The sequence below is a fragment of the Carassius gibelio genome, chromosome A8 (assembly GCF_023724105.1).
Source record: "Carassius gibelio isolate Cgi1373 ecotype wild population from Czech Republic chromosome A8, carGib1.2-hapl.c, whole genome shotgun sequence".
Classification (NCBI taxonomy): domain Eukaryota; kingdom Metazoa; phylum Chordata; class Actinopteri; order Cypriniformes; family Cyprinidae; genus Carassius; species Carassius gibelio.
This window is the reverse complement of record NC_068378.1, coordinates 17,957,512-17,981,203: the sequence shown is the minus strand read 5'-3', so window position 1 is coordinate 17,981,203 and position 23,692 is coordinate 17,957,512. Positions and strand designations below refer to the sequence as shown.

Here is a 23,692-nt window from a genome sequence, read left to right as displayed (position 1 = left end):
CTTCGGTTTTTGACGCCTTTGGAGTGAGAATGGGTTGTAAACATTGAAATACCCACTGTTTCAACAGTATTTACACAAGACAAGCATTAACACAATTTTGGTGTGAAAACAAAAATGCCAACAGGATGGCATAAACCCTGTAATGACTGTAAAGTGTTTCATTAACTAGATTTACAACTCAAATAAATTGTAACAAGAACTAATGTAAGTATTTCTGTTCGCATCGATTATATAAGAACGGACTACAGAAGCCTGTTTCAACTTCAGAGTCGAAGAAAGACAACTGCAAACTGATTTGGTGTTGTTGCCACTTCAAATAGACCAATTCAGAGTAGACTCACAATTACGTCATTTGCTGCTGTACGCACATAGTGGTTGCAGAAAAACACTGGGAACAAGTGGAGGTAAATGGGTAAAATCCATGGTATAAGAGAAAAATGTATAAATTTGTGTGCCTTTTGATGTCAAGATCGGAATGCAAATACTTTTATAGAATGCTGTCGTCAAAGATATCATTTGAAGCTAAACACTGACGTTTAAATGGACATATTTTGGGTGAAAAATGCTATGATTACTCTACTTTTAAAGCATACATTTCATTTAAACAACAGGTCTACATAATATTCACATTTGCTGTTCAATGATGTTTTTATTAGCACTACAAACCTTACAATTAACATTTTTACATAGCATTTATTTATTTTATCTCACAATTCTGACTTTTTTTTCCTCGCAAATGCAAGTTTATATATTTAAATTCAGACTATATAACTCGACTTAACTCAAAAAAAGTTTGAGTTCAGTTCGTCAATTCTGAGAAAAAAAAACTGCAGAGCTGAGGGGAAAAGAGAGAATGACGAGTTGCTTTTCCTTATTAGAATTGTCAGATATAATCTCGGAACTGCAAGAATAAAGTCAGAATTTTGAAATGTAGAAATAAATTTACTTTTTTTCTTTTTTTATTCTTTTATTCCAGTCATTTTCTGCCACTAGATAGTCTCCGCACACAAAAAAAACATCATCCCTGTTTCAGATCTATAAGACTATCCCACTATCTAACAGTGGTTATCGCTGAGTGTCAAGCTCTTGTAATATGAAGAGCACATTTTGAAAATGAAATCTAATCAATATAATCTGCAATCTTTTTAAACCTAACAATTTTATACTGTATCCGTGTAATTCTCTATCGGTTAAGGCTATTCGCTCCCAGGTTTTCTACAACTAATGATGTGCGTGCATCCTGAATGTTTACAAACCTAAAATTGGTCTATCTATTCATCTCTCATAATTTCAACTTTACATCTTACAAAATAAGTCACATTGTAAACTATAAAGTCACTTCGAGCCTACTCCAAGGCTGAAAGTGCCAAGACAACACCGGAAAAGAAAACAAGAATGTGCTAAACAAATGGTTCGGTAATCATCATTGAAATGCAAATGAAAGTCAGACTACAGTCAAGGAGTGGTAACTACTCACTGTAATTAGTTCTATGAGCTGTAATTAGGAATATATGGCGGTGATTAGTTAATATCCAAAATGCACAGTGTTGTTGTCTGTTTATGATGTTGTGACTTTCTTATTTGCTAAATTCTCTTTCTATCATGCACTTATGTAATTATCTGAGTGCTTCTCAATGAGAATAAACAAGCAAAATGCATACAGATCATCTGAGGAGTGGTGACATCAGCATCTTTACAATAGGAAAGTCTATTGTTCTGTATTCTGTGACAGAAATGGCAGGCTGTTGTCAGTGGGCACTGCAGGAAAAGAATAAAAAGAGATTGAGACATTGCATTAAGCATTGTTTTTCTTTTGTGCAGATCATCTACAATATAGCTGTGTGAAGCTTCCGGGCGAAAATAACCAAGGCCAGAAACTTTTCTAAAGACACGAATGCTTAAATCGAATTTGTACTTGACACTAACATGGATAAATATTTTCAAGGTATTTAATTTGGTGTTGATCCTTTTAAATTATTCATATGCTTAGTTCTAAGGCCTTGAAAATACGAGAAAGCTTGGCTTCAGATGATATGATGTAATATGCCATTTAAAAGTGTTAAAAGTTAAACAGACTTCCTACAGCTGAATTTAAAGTACATTTGGCAGTACAAAACACTTCCTAAAACTATATACTTGTCTTGACATGTATAGATCTCTGGTGTTGTGATCAAAGGGATGCTCTCTCTACTGTCTTTCTACTTCCAGCAAGCTCAACAGTCAATCCATAATTTACTTTGTAGGTCATTTTCTTTTCTACCTTGTATAAACCAAGGCCAACATACTGAAAATATAATCAACACAAATGTTTTAATGGTTTAATGTTGGAGCTGTCCAAAAAAAAAAAAGAAAAAAGAAAAAAGAAAGAAGTTAAATAAAGTCAGGCTGCAGCTTCTAGACAAGACTTTTCTCAAGGTGAACTATTAGTCCACATTTTGCTGCTATGTTTTTTAAAAAGGGGTTCTTGAGAAAATTCACATCCTGATACTACCTGAAATAAACCAATTACCTACATGTTTTGTCATATTTGTAATATTTTCAAAAATAGAGAGAATTACACATGTAAGTTTTCCAATGGAACACAAATTAAATGTGTTTTGTTATCATTCAAAGCAGCTATTTGCTTTTGATGAAACTTAAACTTAATTTGAGAAATATGACCTCAACATAATACAACAGAGAAACCAAAAATATTAGATATAAACACTTCCTGTAAAGTTTTATATTTTAAAATATATTTCATAAAACTGACCTACCAAAGCCACCGTTATTCAAACATATACACAATACACAAAAGAAGTTACTAAATTTAAAAAAAAGGATTATCTCTCTTTTTTTATAAAAAACTATGAATCTTATTCTCATATTTGCAAATTGACATCACAATTACAATTTAAAGTTGCTATAAAACAAATATTTTAAACAAAATATGTTTTTATTCTTTTAGGTTTTATATTATAATTGTAAATGTATAAAAAGCTAAGAAATAAAACTCACTTGTCAACAGCCAATCAAAATGATGTGGATCTGCAGTGTATTAAGTTAAGTTCAATTTATGAAAAATATCTCAAATTTGAGAAAAAGTATGAAGGTCAGACATAAAAGTATTCACCAAAAATAATGCACTGCCAAAATAATATCAATGAAAAAAACATTAATAACACAAACATTTTCATTTGCAGGAATTGAGGCCCCAGGCAGTCGCTGGCCCCGGGCAATGGTCCCTTTCAGCCAGAGCCACAATATATACTTGAATCAAAATAGTACAGCTCTAACACTACAAAGGCTCTCCTAATGTCGAAGGCAGTTGAACCCTCGGAAAGCCCAAATGAAAAAGAGAGTGAAGGACAGCATGTGTCATAGAAAAGACAGAGTGGATATATCCACCAACCCACCATCAGATATGTGGCTTACAGGCAATCTGTTTTATTGCTTTCCAACTCTTTCACTCTCTCATGGTAAGGGCTGCCCTCTACAGGCCGGTAAGAATCACAAGAAAGAGGTGGAAGTGGTAACGACGGGAGGAAACTGATGCGTGTTACAAACACACTCCATATGTTCACCCAAATCTCTCAGTAAGACACCACTGCGTTAACTTCTGCTGAGATAATCTATTCTCTACCAGAGAGAGACAGAGTTTAATCCTACACTCTACCAGAGAGCTGCGCCCTTTAACCTTCGTCTCAACACCTCTCCATCAGCACTCGCTTCCTCCCTCTGCTCAAGTCTTCTCAAACTCACACTTTCAAATCTTCTCTCATTCTCACTCACCAAAAATACACTATTTCACACCAGCGCTCGGATGTATGTTCACGAGCACAGAGAGCGAAATCAGCCTGACTCTCGAAGCTCCTCTCGTGACGCACCTCGGAGGAAGATGATACATTTTCATTGGGTATTTGATAGTGTTTCCTACTTCTTCTGCTCACACAAAAGTGGCAGCAAAGCCCTCCGAGCAACACCTAACAACATCAAGGCGCTGCGTCTGCAGAGACTGTGTATTCTGAGAGTGTGCGTGTGAGAGGAGAAATGCATATACACTGAAAAAAAAAAAAAACGGTTCTACAACAGTGTCAACATTCTGTGGACAGTGAAGTCCTTTCTGAACATCGCTGCACCGAAAGGCCTGATATGAACTGAAGATTGATTGCACACAAACACATACATACATAATGTGGGGTCTAAAACGTTTGAAAGCATCAGTGAAAATGTTTCTACTTAGAAGTTTTTACAATAATAACATTATCAGCATAACCATTTGACTGAAAAAAAAAAAAGTTTAATGATAAAGCTTAATTGAAAAATTATCAGAGTGTCTTATTTGGTTCATCCCCCATTTGTTTTAATAACAGCAGCAGTTGAGCTGCCTCAGTTAAATAAATAAAAGTAACAACTTTTGCATGCAACCCTGTTGCCTCTGGATTTTGCCCATGATAAATAGTAAAATTCAACCCTATTACCAGAGTAAATTATTTTATCAAATTATTTGATCAAAATACAATAAAATCAGTAATATTGTGAACTATTAAAATTTTAAAAAGTTTTTTGAAAAAATTTTCAAAATGCAATTTATTCCTATGATTCCTAAACAGATCATTCAAAAGTCTTTTGTAAGGTTATAAATGCCTTTTGATCATTTTAATGCATCATTGCTAAATAAAATAATACTAAATAAAAGTAATAAATTAGGGGTAATAAATTTATAAAGTATTCAAGTAATTCATTTTTTTAGGGGTTTGATAATTACAGTCCCTAAACCTTTGAATAGTAGTGATAAATGTATCAATTAAACAATATCCAATACCCAAACTAATGATATCTTACTGACCGACAGCTTAAACTAAATTTCATTTCATGTAATATTTTTTTTCTTTCTTTTTTATTTTTTAAAGAAACCAATCAGTTTTCGAATGAGATTATATCAATTCAACATTTTCTATTTTCTATGTGGTCTCAGATTCCACAGCCCACAGTATATTCCATGTACTCTTTTATGGTCCTCTCTTATTGTCCTCCTGTCTTCCATGTCTGGACCGGTTCGTTGGTTGTTGTCAGACTCAGACAGCTGTAGCTCTAATAGGAGCCAGGAGATTAGTCCATGGATGTTAATGGAAACCCTTCACAGCTACTGCAAACTCGCATACGCACAAACTCAAAGCACAGCATGTCATCGATACAAAGTATCATACTCACAAATCAGAGACGTTTTTATTGATGCTAGTCAAAAATACAGTACAAAGAATGAAGGATGACTGTGTTTTCTTCCCCCAAATGAAGCACTCCATCATCAGTGAGTGCAAACGTAGTACTCTGAACACTTAATAAAATAAAATGATTGGTCATACAACACGTCTCACTTTTAGAAGATCTAGAGCTGAATTCTTGGGCAAGTGGCCATCCACTCTCTGCTGCTAATGACACATCACAGCAGGGCTTCAGTTTAACGATAAATACACACATCAAGAGCACGGATATGAGAATCAGCCCTACTGGGAATCTCTTCTCGCTTTCAGCCTTCAGCCCCGCAGGGTAGCTTTACTCCAGAACACGTGAGAGATGTTTTACTCTCTTTATTCGATGAGCTGGATGAAGTTAACCTTACTTTCTGTCTGCATTTATATAAAGAGTATGTTTGATCTGTACTTTACTAGATATCTTATTTGGATCAGTTTATCACATTGTATAAGCTAAAACACATGTCCATGATATGAGTAAATCTGGATCGATCTGCTGGTTTATGGTCTGTTTGTGGGCAAAAGCAGCAGCTGTAATGCAGGGTGATGGTGTTGTGTTATCAGTATTGGACCCTAACACAGTAAGAGTCCTCGTTCTTATCCTGTATGCCATTAATAAAGATGAGAATCTCTTCCATGCCAGGGTTTTGACTTGGAGGAAAACGTAGGCCGTAGGTGCAGAGCTCCCCTCCCCAATCTAAAACACACACACACACACACACATACACATACAAATGAATAGGAATGTACATGTAGACACACTGATAGTACAGAAATGTAAAAATAAAGTATCCAATCATTTTATTTGTTTATAATGAAATGGTTCTGAGTGAAAACTTTTCAATTTCGAAATCTAGGGAACTAGAGAAAGTTTAGGCATCAAAAAACTGTTTTCAGCAATAACCAGATCAAAAACAACAACAACAAAAAAGCTTTTTATATAAAGGGTTCCTTCAGACACTATATTTCTACACTTTATATGAACTGTAGAAGTAACATTTTATAGATTTTTTGTTATAGTAAAACAAGCTTTTTTCTGTGCTCTTGTAATTTCCTTTCCTTAAGCCTGTAAATTCTGTACAGTGTTACATTTGTGTGTATGTGTGTGTGTGTGTTTGTGTGTGTAGAATTAAGTCACATATACATTTAAAAATCATATTTATTTTAGTACTTAATTTTGTGTGCTTTTGTCACTTTTATAAATTGCTGAAAATACTGTTTAGCTTTATTTCCTGTTTAAGAAATTCTCATACTTAAACTTATTTCAGTTATTAACCAACGTAACATTTCTAATTTTAATTTAAGTTGTTCATCTAATATGTATTTTTTTTTCATCTAATATGTATATTTTTTACAGCTTTATTTCATTTCCCAAAAATAGTTTTTCATTAATCATTAAGTTTTAGTTAACAATAACAAGGCTGGCTCTATTCTTCAGTCAATGTGGCGAGAATCCCTTAATCAAATACAGTACGTCAAGTACGGCCCATTTTATTAATTTGTAAAATCATTGTTTTAAAAGGACCATTTCAAGGAAAAGTTCACCAATATGACACTTCTGTCATAATTTACTCAGGCTCATGTTGTTCTAAACCTTTATCACTTTCTTTCTTCCAAGGAATAATTGCACTTTTGTTTTTTTCCCCCATGCAGTTAGTTTCAAAGTATACAAAAGTACCATAAAATTAGAAAAGTGGTCTACACGACTATACTCCAAATCTTCTGTCATATGGTTTTAACTGAAATTGCACTCCAATGCTTAGAGGAAGAGTAGAGAAATTGCTCTCTCTTCATCTTTATACATTATCTCTAATGGCTGACTAAGACATATGGAACACAGCTGAGGATTTAGTTCATAATCTCCTCAAAAGCACGGTCATATCGATTCTTCCACTGTCTATTGGCTCTGCGCCTATTTTACAGTGACACAGTTGTTATTTCTCAAAGACAGAATAAAAGCAACATCTCTACATTTTTCAAAAATATAGACGGCATAAATCCAGAGCGAGAGAAGATAATTGAAGCCGTGTTGACTAGCAAGAAAATGGAACAGGCCATTTCCTTTCTTTATGAGTCTCATCGCTTTTTCTTTTTTGACACCGATGTGTCATTAATCCGTTGTGTTCAATACTGTCACTTGCATATTTCACATTGTTTCGCTATTTTTTTCCCCAGATATGGGATGTGAAACTCACTAAACCATACAGCGATCAAAGAGAGCACTGAATGATGAAATTAACATTATACACCGTTCTGTTTTACACCATTTCTGTTCAAAATGATGATCAGGAAAAAGTACTTTGTGGCCCCAAAGCCACAGTAAAATATCTGAGACTCTCTGTCCCTGTGGCTAATTAATGTTCTCTGTCTCCATCTGGAGTAATAGCCAACGGTTGTGTATCGATCACCTAATCAATTAACAGCTTTTAATTGAAGTCTAACGTAGAGCTGTTAGACCTACACGCATCATTCCGAGCCCTCAAGGTGAGAGATATTGACGTTCCCAGGCCAACTGTGAGAATCTCTGTCTTTTTGATCCATTTTTTTTGGACCGCAGCTTTATGGTTTCCTCAGGGGACCGGCATTGCGATAGGAGCCAGGGCACAAATTGAGTTCTCCAATGTACTGTACAAAGAACTTCACACACTGTGAAACTTGTCTAAGAATGACAGTTTAGACAGACACAAATTGATTCCTAGACAGAGGCATGTCAAGATTCTTCTCCTCTGGGCTCTAGACAACTTTCTGGTGAATGGGCTTTCAAAAATATGGTTCTTTTTCAGTGTTAAACAGCAAGGCCTCCAGACAAAAGTCTGAGGTCTGTTGAGAGAACAAGAATTAGCTTCGGGTTCTCTAACCTGAAATTACTCCTCTTTAAACTGAAGCAGGTCTGGGAGATCTGTGTGCAAATTGAATACTCTGGAGGAAGAGTAGGGGTTTGTGAAACATATTTTCTTATTGCTGCTCTTCCCTCCATTTATAGGAACACTGATTTCAAATGCCTGGGGAGATTCAAGCACATACCGATAGACATACCGTAAAATAACTGAAATAAAAATGTGAGGTTTAAATCAATGGCACTGACTTCACGCACCATATCCTCTGCCACAGATCTGAAATTTAAAGACCCATTCAGTTCATACCATTGCTCTTCTAAAAATCTACATAAGCTGTCAGTTTTGTTGCTGTGTAATGATTACTAAATGTAAACCCATTTTTTTGGACTCTATATTGGCATCCACATATTATATTTATACTTTGTTTGACTTAAAAAATGTAAAAGAATACTAGTCTATATTTATCTATCTTTCTATAGTCACAAATTTACATTTAATTTATGCATTTGGTAGACACTTTTATCCAAAGCGACTTCCACTGCACTTAATCACAATTAATCACACATAACATTTCAAGTGTGTTTATTTATGTAAAGCACCACTGTAGACCTAATTGTTAACTATTTAATAAAGCTCTCATTAAAAAAATATATATAACGTATAATTAAAAATGATAAAGCATAAACATCTTTGCACATGAAATTCGCAAATGTATATTTAATTGGTGAAGTTTAATTAATTTAGAAGTTTAAATAATATTTCTTTAATGTATTTTTTTTTTTTTACCAAAGCAGTATCTGAAGGTCGTATTTAATTAATTATATAAAATAATAATTATAACCATTCAATATTAAATTTGGAAGTCATAATGTTTTAGCATTTAATAATCCTAAACTACAAATCATTGCAGTGCTGTATATAACTATTATAACTATTAATTTAAAATGTATTGTGTTTCTGTATGTTAAACAGTCTATATTATTTGCAGAAAGTAATGTATGTATTATTTTTTCAGTCCATCAGTGATTTTACAGGAACTGGATTTGACGCGATTCCTCCGGGAAGGTTTTTAGCATGCCTGTTTGTTCAGCCTCTTTAGCCTATATATTTGCTGATTATCTGTCAGTTGCCACTTTAAAGGACTGCAAGGCAAATAGTCGAGTATAAAAATGTAGATGCAGTTAAAGTTGTGTGAGCAAGGCATTGAAAGGATGAAAAAAATAAAACATTTGGCTGCAGCAGTATCATTAACTTCCTGTTTTCAGCACACCGCAGCAAAGAAAGCAAAAAATGCTAATTAATACATAAAATGAAAGAATACTGGAATATGTGGATTATACGAGCAACATAATTCTCAAAATGGGTATTTCCTTTTATCTGAAATATGCAAGCAGAGCAAATACAGCAGCTCCCATGTCAACAGAGCGCTGTGTGCTCGTAGAGACCTTACTGGTGGTTTAATTGGCCGTGTGCTAAAGTTGTACAACAGGTGCCAAGAAAGATGATGAGGCAAAATAGTTAACACTGAGCTTCAGGTGCAGCCTCATGTTTTCTGAAGTTCTGCAGAGAAGGGTTTCCCTGAAGTTGCTTTTTTGCTGTCTGTGTTTTCTTTTTTCTTTGGTTGATGCCAGAAGCTCTGTGATCATTAGATTTGTGTGTTCCAGGTGGATCCAGGTGAAATATTTGCTCTTCCTGTACAGGGAGTTCAATATGTCTGCGTGGGCCTGAGGGCTCTGTGCCCTGAAAGCTGTTTCTTTTACCTCAGTGTAGTCGATATGGACACTCAGCAGCTAGATGCCTCCTGGCTGCTGTGCATCACATGCCGACAGCCTGTAATCTCTAAGGTGAGTAAGCAAACTACATCAATAGAGTACAACAAGGTTCAAGCCACATACATTTTTTTCTATAGAGAAATGGATTTGTGACTATAATGCATAAACCTTTCTATGCTTATTTACAGTACTTTTCAAAAGTTTGGGGTCAGTGAGATTTTTTTATTTACTTTAATACTTTTATGCAGCAAGGATGCATTAAATTGATTAAAAAAAATGTTTTACAATTTCAAATAGATTCAAATACTTTCTTTTTACTTTCTATTCATCAAATAATCCTACATCTTTCAAAAACATTTTAAAATTACTTAAAAATCATAATGAATAATGAATCCAAACTTTTGAATAGAACTGTACAGCATATGTAAATAATAATAAGTATTGAAAAACTATAGTTTATTACAACAAATTAATATTAGTTTTGATGTTTTAAAATGTAAATGTATAAAATTACATGTAAAGTCCAATACAGTTTTTCACTGTAGATAGTAGGGGAATTTACTGTAAACCATTTAACAGGTTTTTACTGTAGCATTTTTACAGTGTTTTACCGTTAAACTCACAGTCATTTTTTTACAGTGTACTGTATGTATATTTCTGTAGTTCCTACAGCAGAGCAAAACACTAGCAACATGGCTTCATGGGTTCGATTCCCAGGGAAAGCATAAAACTTAAAAAATATCTTAAATCGCAGAAAGAAATGTAGTTAATTAGTTTCACTTTTTAAAATCATATTCAAATTAGAAATAAAATATACATAACCTAGTCATCTTATATACTTACCATCTCATTATTTTTCATCAACCTCCCATTGCAGGAAAAAAGGTCACATAATTTCCCATCAGAGCTCACTACCCTGACCAGTATGTTTTCCTTTGACCCCACAGTGCGTACCTGCAGCTCGAGGGGATGCGACGTGTAGCCCTTGACCCTGCGAATGGCCTGTGTGCCGTGCAGAACCAGCGAATGCCATCTCAGAGTGCCACACACACAGCTCAGGTCCGTCCTTTGCAGGTAATGCACGTATACCTGCCAGATCTGCGCAGGGGAGGCCAGCCAAGGGTCACTGCCATAGAGAGATTGACACAGAGACACAAAAGACACTTTATCACTTTTCTCCTCATATACACTGACACAATAGCAGGGCGGACCTGACAGGCCACACTTCCCCTGAGAGAGACACAGACATATCGCAAATCTTCAAAAGAGAGATGTTCAGAAAGACCCAAATGTCAGCGTTTTTAAATTCATCCATTCACCCTTTCTTTAACAGCATCTCACGTGCCAGCGGGCACTCGTGTCCCCGCAGGAGGTTTGCAGATGTTGATGTCATTCTGCCTGCCGGTGTTTCTACAGTTGGACTGTATTAAAAATGAAGGACTTTGTGCGTGGGCTCCTCACCCTGCCTGAGGGGCTCAAACTCAAGGGACAAAATTTGAAGAACGTTTGTACCGTCCTTGGTTGCCGAATGGTCCTTAAAAACAGCTGTCATTGGGGATAAAAAAAAAAATTAAATAAAAAACTACAGCTCATTGACCTCCTGGTGATTATAAATGCTCAGAAACTCAGTTTTGATGGGTTACTGTGTGTTTGATGAGCTTGTCTGTTGTTCAATCATCTTCAAACCATTAAGTCCATTATTAGTTCGTTAATTAGAGTGGATACCAATGCATTTGTTCCACTGCCAAGTGACATTAAAATTTTTGTAAGATAAAAAAGGAAAAAGGAGAAAGCATAGATAATTTTAACGTTCAAGTTTTTTAATCGATTTAAATCGATGTAAATCATTAAAAAAAAGTCTACATACAATGGCACTCTTTAAAATTGTTTAAGGCTCTCAACTAGCCCAAGGAAATGCTAAGAAAAATTTAGAAAGAATAACTGAATAATTGATTTATTTAGTTATTAAATTTAATTAATATTTCATGAAAATGTTATAAAAAATAATAGCCTGTTATGGAAAGATACATTTAAAATAACATTGTACATCAACTAAATCTAACACTTTAAATCATTAAGGTAGGTTTGTGTTTTTTTATTTTTTTTATTTAATATATATATATATATAATATGGCACATTCTGAAATTGTTTGAGTATCTCTAGCAGTGAAACATAGCAAACAATGGCATGAGTTTGGGGCGTGACTATCTGTTTGATGACCAACGGCAGATGGGGGTGTTCAAGAAATATTATAATTTATTATTATAATATTTATGATAATAGATTACAAATATTAAAACATGGTTTCCCAAATTTGGGTCCGCGAAACCCCTGAAAGTTTGTGAGAAAATTTAACAGTTTGAAGGAAAGCTAATCATTAATTAAATTAAAATTAAAGTAAAAGTAAAACCTATCACAATAAAATTTACTTAAACATATGAAATATTTTGTTTGTTTACCTACATGAACAAACAAAAAGAGAACTCTTGAATGCGCAAATGTATTTTAATCATTCATTAAAATGTGGGTAGACCAATGTGATATTATAGGTCGAATTGGTTCAGTTAAAAAATCAAAATTTGGAAATCTGTGATTTAAAATATGAAAAATTATATTATATTATACACATTATAATATATAGCATCCAGGATAATAGTAAAATATAAGCATAATGCAAGTGAGCTGTATGGCTTTAATTAATATCTGTTGCTCTATGTTTACTGTCACTCTCACTGGTTTCAGTTCCAGAGAGAGATGTGTGATGTGCAAGTTCTAAAACTGTGTTTTTATTCATGTTCACTGATTATGAACTCAAAGATGTCGCAGATTTTGATGAATAAATGAATATTATGATCTGATGCAATCAGACAGTAAATGAGACATCCTGTTTAAGCAAATGTCATTAATCACACATGAAGGGACTAATCAGGGACTGGCTTTCACACACACACACACACAGCCAAAGTGAGATTTACACACACACACATACACACACACACACCTCAGTGTGCATCTGGAGGAGTGAAAATTAAAAGGTTCGAACAAAAAAAAAAAGAAATGAGGGAAGGCGATAATGGAGGTTTATGTACGTGAAAATGGTAATGAAGAATTTCTTAATCTGTGGATTTGGGCTACTCGGTACTTTCAGGTAAACATCCTGTGGTTCTCCTGGAGACTAAAGTTTCAAAATACAAGGAAATGAATTATAAAATAATAATGTTTAATATTTAAAGCCATTAAAATACAAATAAATATTTTATTAAAAAAATACTTGCATAAAAAAATTATATAAAAAACGAACTTTTATGAACACATTTATAACAATTATGAAATATAAATAGGTTATGAAACTTTAAAAAAATAATATTGATTTATTCAAAAAATTAAAATACAAATTTCTTATAAAACATTAATGTTTAATCTATAATGAATACCTGATTCATTTGACTTATTACTAATGGGCTACTGGAAAAATATAATGGGCTTTTATAAAAAAATATTGAATAATATACTTGTATGAAAAAAATAAATATGAAAAAACACTTAATGAAAAATCTAAAAGTAAACAGTTTATGAAAACTATATGAATATTAAAGTGTATTGTAAGTAATGATAGCCTTTTATGCAAAATAAAATAATCTGTAATTAAAAATCTAAGAATAAATATTTCATATAATAAATAATGATTTATTAAACATAAAAAAAAGAAATGTGTATGTAAAATTTATATAAAAAGAATTGTCAACAATAAGTGTGAGGGCCATGACACCACAATGAGTCAGCACAAAGCCTCAGACACTAATTAATAACTCATCATCATTCTGAATGGCTGGCTGCTATTAAGGGTGACTCCTGATTGGCTCACCAGGTTGGTGGTGTAGCAGATGACATTGGGTCGCTGCAGCGCACATGGAGGGTGGTAGAACCATCTGTGATCAAGTACAAAAGGAGACAGAGCACAAATGGGGTCTTTAGTTCACGACTAATAGCAGACACTGAAGCGTGTTTGTGTGTGTGTGTGTGTGTGTGTGTGTGTGTGTGTGTGTGTGTGTGTGTGTGTGTGTGTGTGTGCATCTACAGCGGCAGAGATGTTTGTAATCAGCAGCACCTGCTGTGTCATCCCAGGCTGCAGGGAAGCGAATGTCCTTCTTTAGGAAAGTGAGTCCAGGCTGGTAGAAACAGAAGGTCTGGTTCACCACATGTGGTGTCGGTTCAACTAAATCAATTGCCTTCACTAGAAAACACAGGAATGCCAGAGGTTCGCAACAAGATAAACTGACAGGTATCAACTGCATCAGCGACATGCTGTCGATTACCACAGATAGTAATTTTAACTTGACCCACAGTTTGTAAAAACATAAAAGTGTTTTTTTAGCATCATTGGTATTATACTTTTTTATAAATATTTTGAATAGGACTTTCTTTTTTTATTTTCTGCTTTGCTGTTTACATTCAGTTCAAGTTTTTGTAATTTGTATTAGTTTTTGTTATTTTAAAATATATATAGATGTATTATTTGTATTTCTGTTTTTGTTATTTTAGTAAATCAAGTTTTAGTTAACTATAACAACTCTGGTGTAGAATATTGCACAATAGATGTCTATGGGGAAAGGTATCCTAGATGGTTTAAAGGTGCTGTACTTAAGCATAAAAACACCATAATAAATTTGCAGATATTCAGGAAACATGTTAAGTTCATATACTTGTAGGACACATAGGACAGGAGAAACTGAAGTGCCCATTTCATCCACTAGCTATATTAAAAACTGCACCTTTAAAAGCAGAAATTTGCATCTTGTTTTATACACTTTTATGAATTATTCTGCACAAAAAATTGAGTTATTTGTCTTGTTGGCTATACTTTCAAACTGTTTCATAACAACATTTGTCATAGTGCAATGCTTTGCCCCATTGACTTCCATTGTGTAAGGGAAACAGGTCAATTTAGCTCAAAGGGAATCATTTAAGATTTTAAAGGGAATTTGAACAGAATCACTGTTTCACGGCTGCTCACGGAGACGCGCCTGCGGTTCAGTGAACGAGCCGTTTAACATCAAATCTGCGCTGGATACTAATATCCAAACTATAGTGAAAACACTATCAATTAGCACAGTAACAAGATCGACAGTTTAAGACATTAACTTGTAAGCACAAAACACAAGATACTTCTCTTTTCAATATGAATAAGGCTTTATTAGATAAATCTAAGACATACAAACTAATCTAACACATAAACGCACGCACACACACATTCACACAAGTTGCAGGAAGGTCGAAAGTTAGGGAAAGATGAGTTTAAGAGAATGGAAATATGGAATCCCAAGTTATCAGCAATACGTTAAATTGCATAAACATGAACAACCATCAATCACGTAATTAGCGCTCGCATTGAGTTCCTCAATGGGGTTAAAATTATATTAGATACACCAGCACAACAAATATCTGGGAATACGTTGCCTTCGTTTGCTGTGAAAGGGACTCCAGTTGAAAGGGGTATCCCGGTGTCGCTGATTGGCTGGAAGTTCAGTAGTGAAGTGACGTCTTGGGAAGCCCGTGGTTGTTGAGCGTTGGCTGAAAGTGCAGAGTCGTGTTCGCTGGTTGAAGTTGAATGGTTACAAAACTTAACTCAGAACACGAAACTCTCAAACGGAAAAGAAAAGAAATAAAGTTTGACGAGACTAGGTTGTTTTCTTTCTCATCGTGGCATAGTAGCAGCAGGCAGGCACGCTGGAACCGCGCTCAAAGAACATTGATGACTAACCGCATGGCTAGATGCTAAAAGCTAAAGCTAGGTAGCAAAGCTACAAGCTAAAAGCTAAGAGCAGGCATGACTGATAGCACGAGCAAGGCTGGAACTAAAAGCAGACTAAAAGCCCGCATGACTGATAGCACAAGCAATGTTAGACTAAAAGCCGACATGGCTAATAGCAGCAGCTAGACTAGAACTAAAAGCAGACTTAATCGTGTCCAAAGTTTTTAAACTTCCTTGTTGGCCACCCCTCAAATGTTGCCTTGACCAATCAGATATGGTCCTGGGGTCTGGGGTATCATAAATCATTGTTTATCTTACCAAGCATGTGGTTCTTGCCTCACAGGGTCTAATTTTGGACATGATTCCTATAACATGATTATGATATATTTTACAAATAAATGATTGTCAGGACAATATCAAGCAAGAAAATTTGATTATTTGAATACTAGACATGACTAGGTATCCTATAGTTATCAAAAGACATACCCAATAAGTGATTATACATGATAGTCAAATGTGTGGGTTACACGTAAATGAATATGGAGTTAAGCAATGGAATGATTCATTCATAAGTCTTTTTTGAGTTCATTCTGGTCCATATATAATGTATAAAAAGCAGTTTCTTTGCCATTCTCTCGCAAAGGGACTTTTCTGTGAAGACAAAGGTTTAAAGCCCTTCCCCCTTAGGAATTTCAGTCTGGTTTCACTGGCTGGGGGGGGGGGAGTCAATGCAAGTATTTAACTTGATCTCCTGGGTTTACATGTGATGTCCAGCGTTGCATTTCAATCACGAACAATAAATTTGACAATCTCTTCTTCGAATTAAAATTGTTAATAATTGTTCTATTGGTGTTAATGTTGAAAGCTGTTGTGTGAACAAGTTGGTTGGTTGGTTATCTTGCTTGGTTCTTGTGGCACTAGAACTGATTTATGACTTCCTGAGGAATTCAGCTCATGTTTCAATGCACACAGCTCTGATAGACTCTTTGATTTGTCTGATTTGACTCATTTCTGCTACAATTGTAAGTGCATTACTGTAAACATATTTTTGCATTTTTTAAGAGATTAACAAAACTGAAATTGCAACTCACAAGATTTCTTTGTAGTTAAACACCAAATCAGCAAAAACTACCCTTGACCCAGTATGATGTTGTAATCTGCTCTTTTCAGCAGAGGTGGTCATGGTCTACCACTAAATGACAAGCCTATCTGAAATCATTCCCCACCGAATGAACAGCACTGACAGTATGTAATGTGATATGAAGTACCGTGAGTTATCTGCAGTCTGAGTGCATAACCTCTCTCGCGTGAGATACAGTTGAGCTAGCTGTCGGATTCACAGCTCAAGACAACCCATTGGCATTCCTCTGGAGGTGATGTCAGGTTGTGCACAGCAATGCTTGACCCCAACTGACCTAAATATTATATGGGAGTTGCACGTGTGTGTGTGTGTGTGTGTGTGTGTGTGTGTGTTTGAGTGTTTGTCAGAAGAACTGCAAGGCATCAGTCTCTCTTGGCTACATATGGCAGGAACAGCCCAAAGGCACAATGAACCACACAATGCCAAATAACAGCACATTACCCCAACCATTCAATGTGTAAAATATGCAAGTACAAATAAAAAATAAAAATAAAAAAAGTCATAAATAAGATAAGGATCTTTTTTCATATGTTATGAATAATATAATATAATATAATATAATATAATATAATATAATATAATATAATATAATATAATTGTGGCGAGTGGGGCGGGGCCGAGAGGCGTGGGAACGAGGAGTGAGGCCAGGTGTAGTGATTGAAGATGAGCTGCACCTGGCCTCACTCCTCGTTCCCACGCCTCTCAGCCCCGCCCCACTCGCCACAATAATATAATATAATATTTTAGAAAAATCAGCTTTTCCACCATAAGAAACTGAACAGTTATTTTAAAATGTATTACTATTTCACAATATAATATGGTGAGCCTAAAAATATAAACAGCAACGCAAAAGCATGTAGCTTCTATTTGGTCCGTATAAGTATGCATCAATTATATTCAGTTTTCCTGTTGTCGACAGTAAGTCCTGTTTTCAGTCTGGATTGTTTGAAGCACTACAGGAGTGCCAGCCCACATCTCTGACTGCACAACTACTAATCAGGCTGTATAGAAAGAGTCTGAGTTCCTGTGTGTGCTCAGCAGTACAGTGAGTACTAAGCTCTTACCTTGATGGATATGAAACCAGATGTTTCTGAGCCATCTGTGGACTTCTTGAAATCTTTAAGCTTTTTGTATCTTGCAGTATGACTGTGGAGAGTCATCATAAACAGTGCAGCATTCAGAAGGAGAACAATCATATTGAAATAATATCATTAAGGGATGGGGAAAACATTGTTTGGACAGGTCTGTTCAGACCATCTGGATGAGGCTGTTTTTAATCCATTTCATTAATGCTGATGCTTTGAGTCATTTTCACCTCTCTCCTTCACTTGTGGGTGCCTCTGTAATACTACAGACTACAAGCAAACCCAAATCCAATTAAACCGGAAACATGTGAACTAATGCAAGTCTCATCAGTGCAAAAGGGAAATGAGGAAACAAATGCATTTTCTCAGTGATGACACATCGTTCATGGTTGAATTATACTAAAGCACAACACACAAAAACAATTAAATAGTCCACATTTTCTCCAAATGATGTTGTTTTCCAGCACCAACAGTTCAGTGGACGGTTCACTTGAGATTTACTTGTGTCTATGTAGTGGCCTGTCCAGACTTTACCACATCAGGGTGAAAAAATTTAAATACAAAATAAAAACCCACAAAACAACAACGAAAAAAGTTGAGTAAATGTCCAAGAGAGTTCACCCTAGATTTACCTGAATAGGGAAAGTGTGACCATGCATGAAGGTTTTGTACTTGAAGAGGACATGGATACTTTCTTTGGGCCGTAGGTAAACCTGTGGAGTCTGTGTGCTCTTCTTTAGGTGAAATACCTTAAATCTTCGTCAACTCCTTGAAGTATCTCCAGTCCTCACTTCTCACGATTAGCCTGAGGGATAAAAACAGAAAAAGATGAAAAACAGCAAAAAGAGAGACAGAGAGGAGAAGAAAAGAACAGCTTGTGGATTTTCTTTGCATTGCCAGCAGTATCTTATTGGCAGTGAAAAAGAGTATTTGAGTATGCATGATACAGTCAAACATAAGCCCTCACAGAACTGAAACTCCTGGGAGGGTAGGTTTAAAGATAACACACACTGGGTGTGAAATATTACTTTCTGTTTCATAGAGACAAATTTCATGCACAAATATATGAAGGAAAAGGGCATTTGAAACATCAAAGGCAGCACCTCCGGGCCCGAGAAGGGATCATTCGACATAAATGAAAAAAATAAAAAATAAGAAAAAGAAAGAATTTAGAGGTGTAAAAACTCTTTTGTACTGTATATACTTCAGAAGATGTGACACCAAGTCTCAGAAAATTCAATCACATTCTCTCTTTAATAACAGAGAGCCAGGCAAGTGGCAGAAAAGTATACTTATGTAAACAAAAGCAAAGCCCATTTCCCTTTCTTTCATAGAGAAGCATATCGTCACCTTGGAATTTTAAACGTCTATCAGTATTCTTAGCAGTTTCGATATATTGAGCTTCAAAGTGTTTGCATTCAATATAGTGATATGGGATATGGGGAACAAGTCTCTTTCATAAATCAGTCACAAAATGTACACAACTTATAAAAACACAATGTAAATAAGTTGTCACAGAATAAGAATATGTGAATAACTCAATTTTGACAAAAATGGCAGATGAAACCTTATATTTCCAAGGCGACAGTATATGCAAAGAGCTCTTTTAAAATGGTTTTGCAAAACAGAGGGAAAAAAGAGGACGATAAAGAGAAAAAGGTACACTGAAATGTTATCAGGCCTAAATAGAAAACATGCCCAAGCCCAGGTCAGCAAGTATAAGATGTTGCTGCCCAGACATGGAAAAAAAATATAACTGTCTCCAAACCTCTTTCCAGAGACCGTTGACATGATGTCAGTTAAATCTCCTGATTTATTTGTTGAATCTAGAATAAGATTTACCTTATTACTTCCAGGAAACTTCACTTTATCTTTCCATAAGATAACATTAATAGAAACATTATAATGCAGTATCTTGCATTTATCAATCTTTTGCACTTTATCCATTCATTGTACCCATTTACAGGTGAGAAAAAGTATAAGAGAGAGGTGATTTTATAAGGTTGGCTTTGTGGCATACATGTATCATCTGTTTACGATCATGTAAGATTAAGTTATATCCTTCCAATTGGAGAACTGAAGTATACGATCCGGTCAGGTGTGGGCTTTATATCTTAGAAATTCTTTTTAGCCTTTTGAGATTTGCATATTGCATATTGCATATCGTAGACATGGCCTCACATTCTACACTTATGGGGGCTAAATTGCCAAGGATTTTCCCTCAACTATCAAGATGATGTTAAACAGCAACTCTCTGCTCCTCTCAATCGGACTTCAAACGCATTCCAGGAGGAGAAAATTACCCCTGTGGCAGGCACCAATGGCCTGACTAGACCAGAGGTCTGTCTCCACAATTTCAAAACACATGACACACATAAAGACATTTTCTTTATTTTAGACTATAATCAATTAGTTAAAAAAAATGCATCTGGTATATGCATGTGTTGTCATTATGTTTCCCTATTACATAAGTCTTGTTACCACAGTTTATTTGCATTAGTTAAGCGCTAAATGCTAATATTTAGGTGTATAAATGTATCTCTGGTTTAATATCTTCTAAATGTTTCATTCTTGGTATCAAAATGATCTGCTCTTTATTCCTCAAACCATGATGTACTCTATGTGATCATGAAATGCCTCACACTATTTGCACCATATTTTGGGTAAAACTACACCAATTACTCACGCCAGTCATAAGGCATGCAAATGAGGTGTCAACAGGACAAAGAAACACTTTCCCGCTGAAACTACATGCCCTGTTAAAGGTCAATCCAACCAAAAGGGGTGTTACAGGGAAACCAGATAAAACCTTTCCCACAACCGAAAAGGAAGCTTCTCTTAGCTTGCGGTTCCCTGGAGAAACCCATCACCTTGGAAGCCTTGCGACTCCCCTTCCGACTTTGCGACTGTAGTCCGATCTTCTGGCAGTTTTCAGCAACTTTCAGATTCACTTCGGAGCAGTCAACCCATGGATGAAATGACGAATGTTTTACTCCTAACAGGATTCAACAGAAATCTACGCATTATACATGCATCGGGACACTTTACTCAGAACCTACAGAACCAATGCAAGTAACCGCTTGATAACTATTTAAATGCGCTTCTAGGCTTTGATGCCTTTTAATTAAGGTGATGAGATTCTTTGATGGTTCTTAACAGGTTGCGCGCTCTCTCTCTCTCCCTCTCTACAGTGCTCTCTCTCTCTATATCCATGCCTTCTTTGTGTTGGCATCTATGTTTAATGTGTGTATGTTTGTGTCTAGTCAGATGTTGCATGTTCACCTGTAGTGTAGTTTATTAAACATCCATATGTATTCACACTTGGTTGTCTGAGTTTGTTGCTCACAGGATGAGGTCACTTTAACGTTCCAGTATTGTTACATGCTCTGTGAGCAATGTATTAGTATTACAATTATTTTTTGTGGCCAGAGAAATAGTTTTACTTGGAGTCAATAAACAATTAACACTGTCTGTCTTGCGGACGAACAAATCATTTTATTGTACTATCAATGCTATGCTACAAGTAATTCCTGAAGATGAATATAATTAATAATAACCCGTTATGATTAATTATGTTCATCTCACTTTGAGCTAATTTGTTACATACATCAGCAATACAAACACAGACCTGACATATCCTATGCACTGGAAGAGAGAAGCATCAATTCAACATGTGCAAATGCAAACTCCAGATCTCAGGTATTTGTTTCCCTGCCACAGCTCGGTGCATACAAGAGTTCTTTGGACTGACTCACAGGATTCACGCACAGACAAGCACACACCGCTCCTGGGTGAGCAGCTACCTCCATGACACATTACAAAGTGCTTCAGTTTTATGCCACAACACAATGCAAACTGGGAAAACGTTTGCCATACAAACATACTTCATGAAGAAGGGCAGCAGAGAATATTTGTTTTGTCCTAAAGCAAAGCAAAGTGTGTGTGTGTGTGGAGTTTAGGCTACTAATGTCTTTTTTTAATTAAACACTGAGAAATGCAGGGGTGTTAATGCTGTAATTTATTCCACTTCAACCTCCTAACTTCTCTCTCTCCCTTTCTTGGCTTGTGTTCATCATGATGGAGTGTGCGGACTCAGTCTATGGCCTGCAGAAAACTCATATTTTCTGCGGTATAATCCTGGATCCTCGAGCTTCACATGGGCCCTGGATGGGCGAAGATATTTTACATCAAGCTGCAATTAAAATAAGCTGGAATGGGGGGGGGGGGTGTCACTGATTATTTATTCAGTGTTGTTTACCAACCCCCTGGGAAGCGCTTGGCCCCTGTAATGCCCCGCTGAGGAAAACTCATTCATTCAGATGTTCATTTTCAGGCTGTTCACATGTGAATGGAACATTGATCTCTGCATAATTTTTTTCAGGGCTGTAATGCCAGAGGCAAAGGCTTTATGTAATCTTTGAATGGACAAAGTGCCTGCTGAGCATGATTAAAGTATAGGCTTACTACTGTATGTACATATTAGCTTTAAAGCATTTTTCTTAAACCATCTGCATAATGAACTGAGAATGTAAAAAAAAAAATTGGCATTAGTCTTATAATGAAAGCACACATTAAGGTACTATAGTATTCAAACATCTCAGACAAAAACTCACTATCACACACAGACACACTCTCGTAGATTTCCATTTAAAAGTGTCACCACACTGTTGTTCTGATTGAAATTACTAACAGTATTAACAGATTTGACTTAGTTTAACACAGTCTCTCTAATAAAGAGGCAAAAGGCCAAAAGTAGGATGGATAGAGGAATAGATAACTAGACCCATAGATACCCAACTAAGGACCATTCTCAGAACTTTGGCGAACAGTGTGGCGAAGTTCAGAGGTCCCAAAATATCGGTAATTTCAGTAGAATGTTCGTTCAAAGTCAAATCTGGTCTTTTATAATGTTCTCAAAATGTCAGCATAAAACATTATTTGCACTATACATCATCCATGGAACTTTTTAATGAAATATTTTTGTAGTTTTTACTATTTAGAGAACAGTCAAAAGTGGCATTCCCATAATGTTTAAAAATAATCTGAAGGGATTAACAAAAACGCAAGAAATTATGTTGTTTGCGAGTGGCATCTAGATGCTCAGTTTCCTTAAGGTTAGCTTTAAGAGTGACCCGCTTTGACCCTCAGCACTCAGTTGATAATGCATTTTATTGATAATGTTAACAGTCTGAAATAGAAGTTCTGCCAGACTGTTGCTCTAATCAGCGGTCAAGGTTCCAAAACTCCACAAACTAACTGCAGGAATATTGACATTAATGAAAATATTATGTTATTTGACATTATAAGGCTCAGACTGAGATATAAATGTGTCTAAATGGTAATTCAATGCTAAAGTTTGACAACAACTGTTGTATAGGATTCAAAAGCCTAATTTGACTCTGGGTCATCATATTCAATGGTGATAGTGTGAGGAACATTGAATCTTGAGTACGAATTCAAAGAACTCTGCCGTTCCGAGTGTGGCATAGAGAGTGTGTTTAGTAGTGATGCCCTGAGAGAGCATGTTGGTGATCTCCTGTACTTTACAGCACTCACGATAGGCTTCAATCACACGCAGGTCACAGGAATGCTGCATACGCTCTGCCCGATGCCTCTGAAAGAAAGTATCCTAAGAAATTACATACTGAAACTACACCGGAAAGACATAGAAACTAATAAAACTGATGTGCCTGAAGCAAGACTGTGCCAGGCTGTTGAGTGGGAAAAAAAAGTGAATTTAGGTTCGATTTCATCATTCTCACAGAGTGGGAGGAACTGGTGAATAATGCAACACAGTTTCACCCGTTTCCTCTTTGGAGCTAAAATAAAGCACTTGTTTTGAAAGGAACACAATAGATCACCAAAAAGTA

General features: G+C 35.7%; 1 pseudogene; it reads right to left on the bottom strand.

Moving 5' to 3' along the window:
• Nucleotides 1-5,339: 5,339 nt before the first annotated feature.
• Nucleotides 5,340-23,692, bottom strand: part of LOC128018143 (nephrocystin-4-like) — a 66,260-nt pseudogene continuing 47,907 nt past the window's right edge.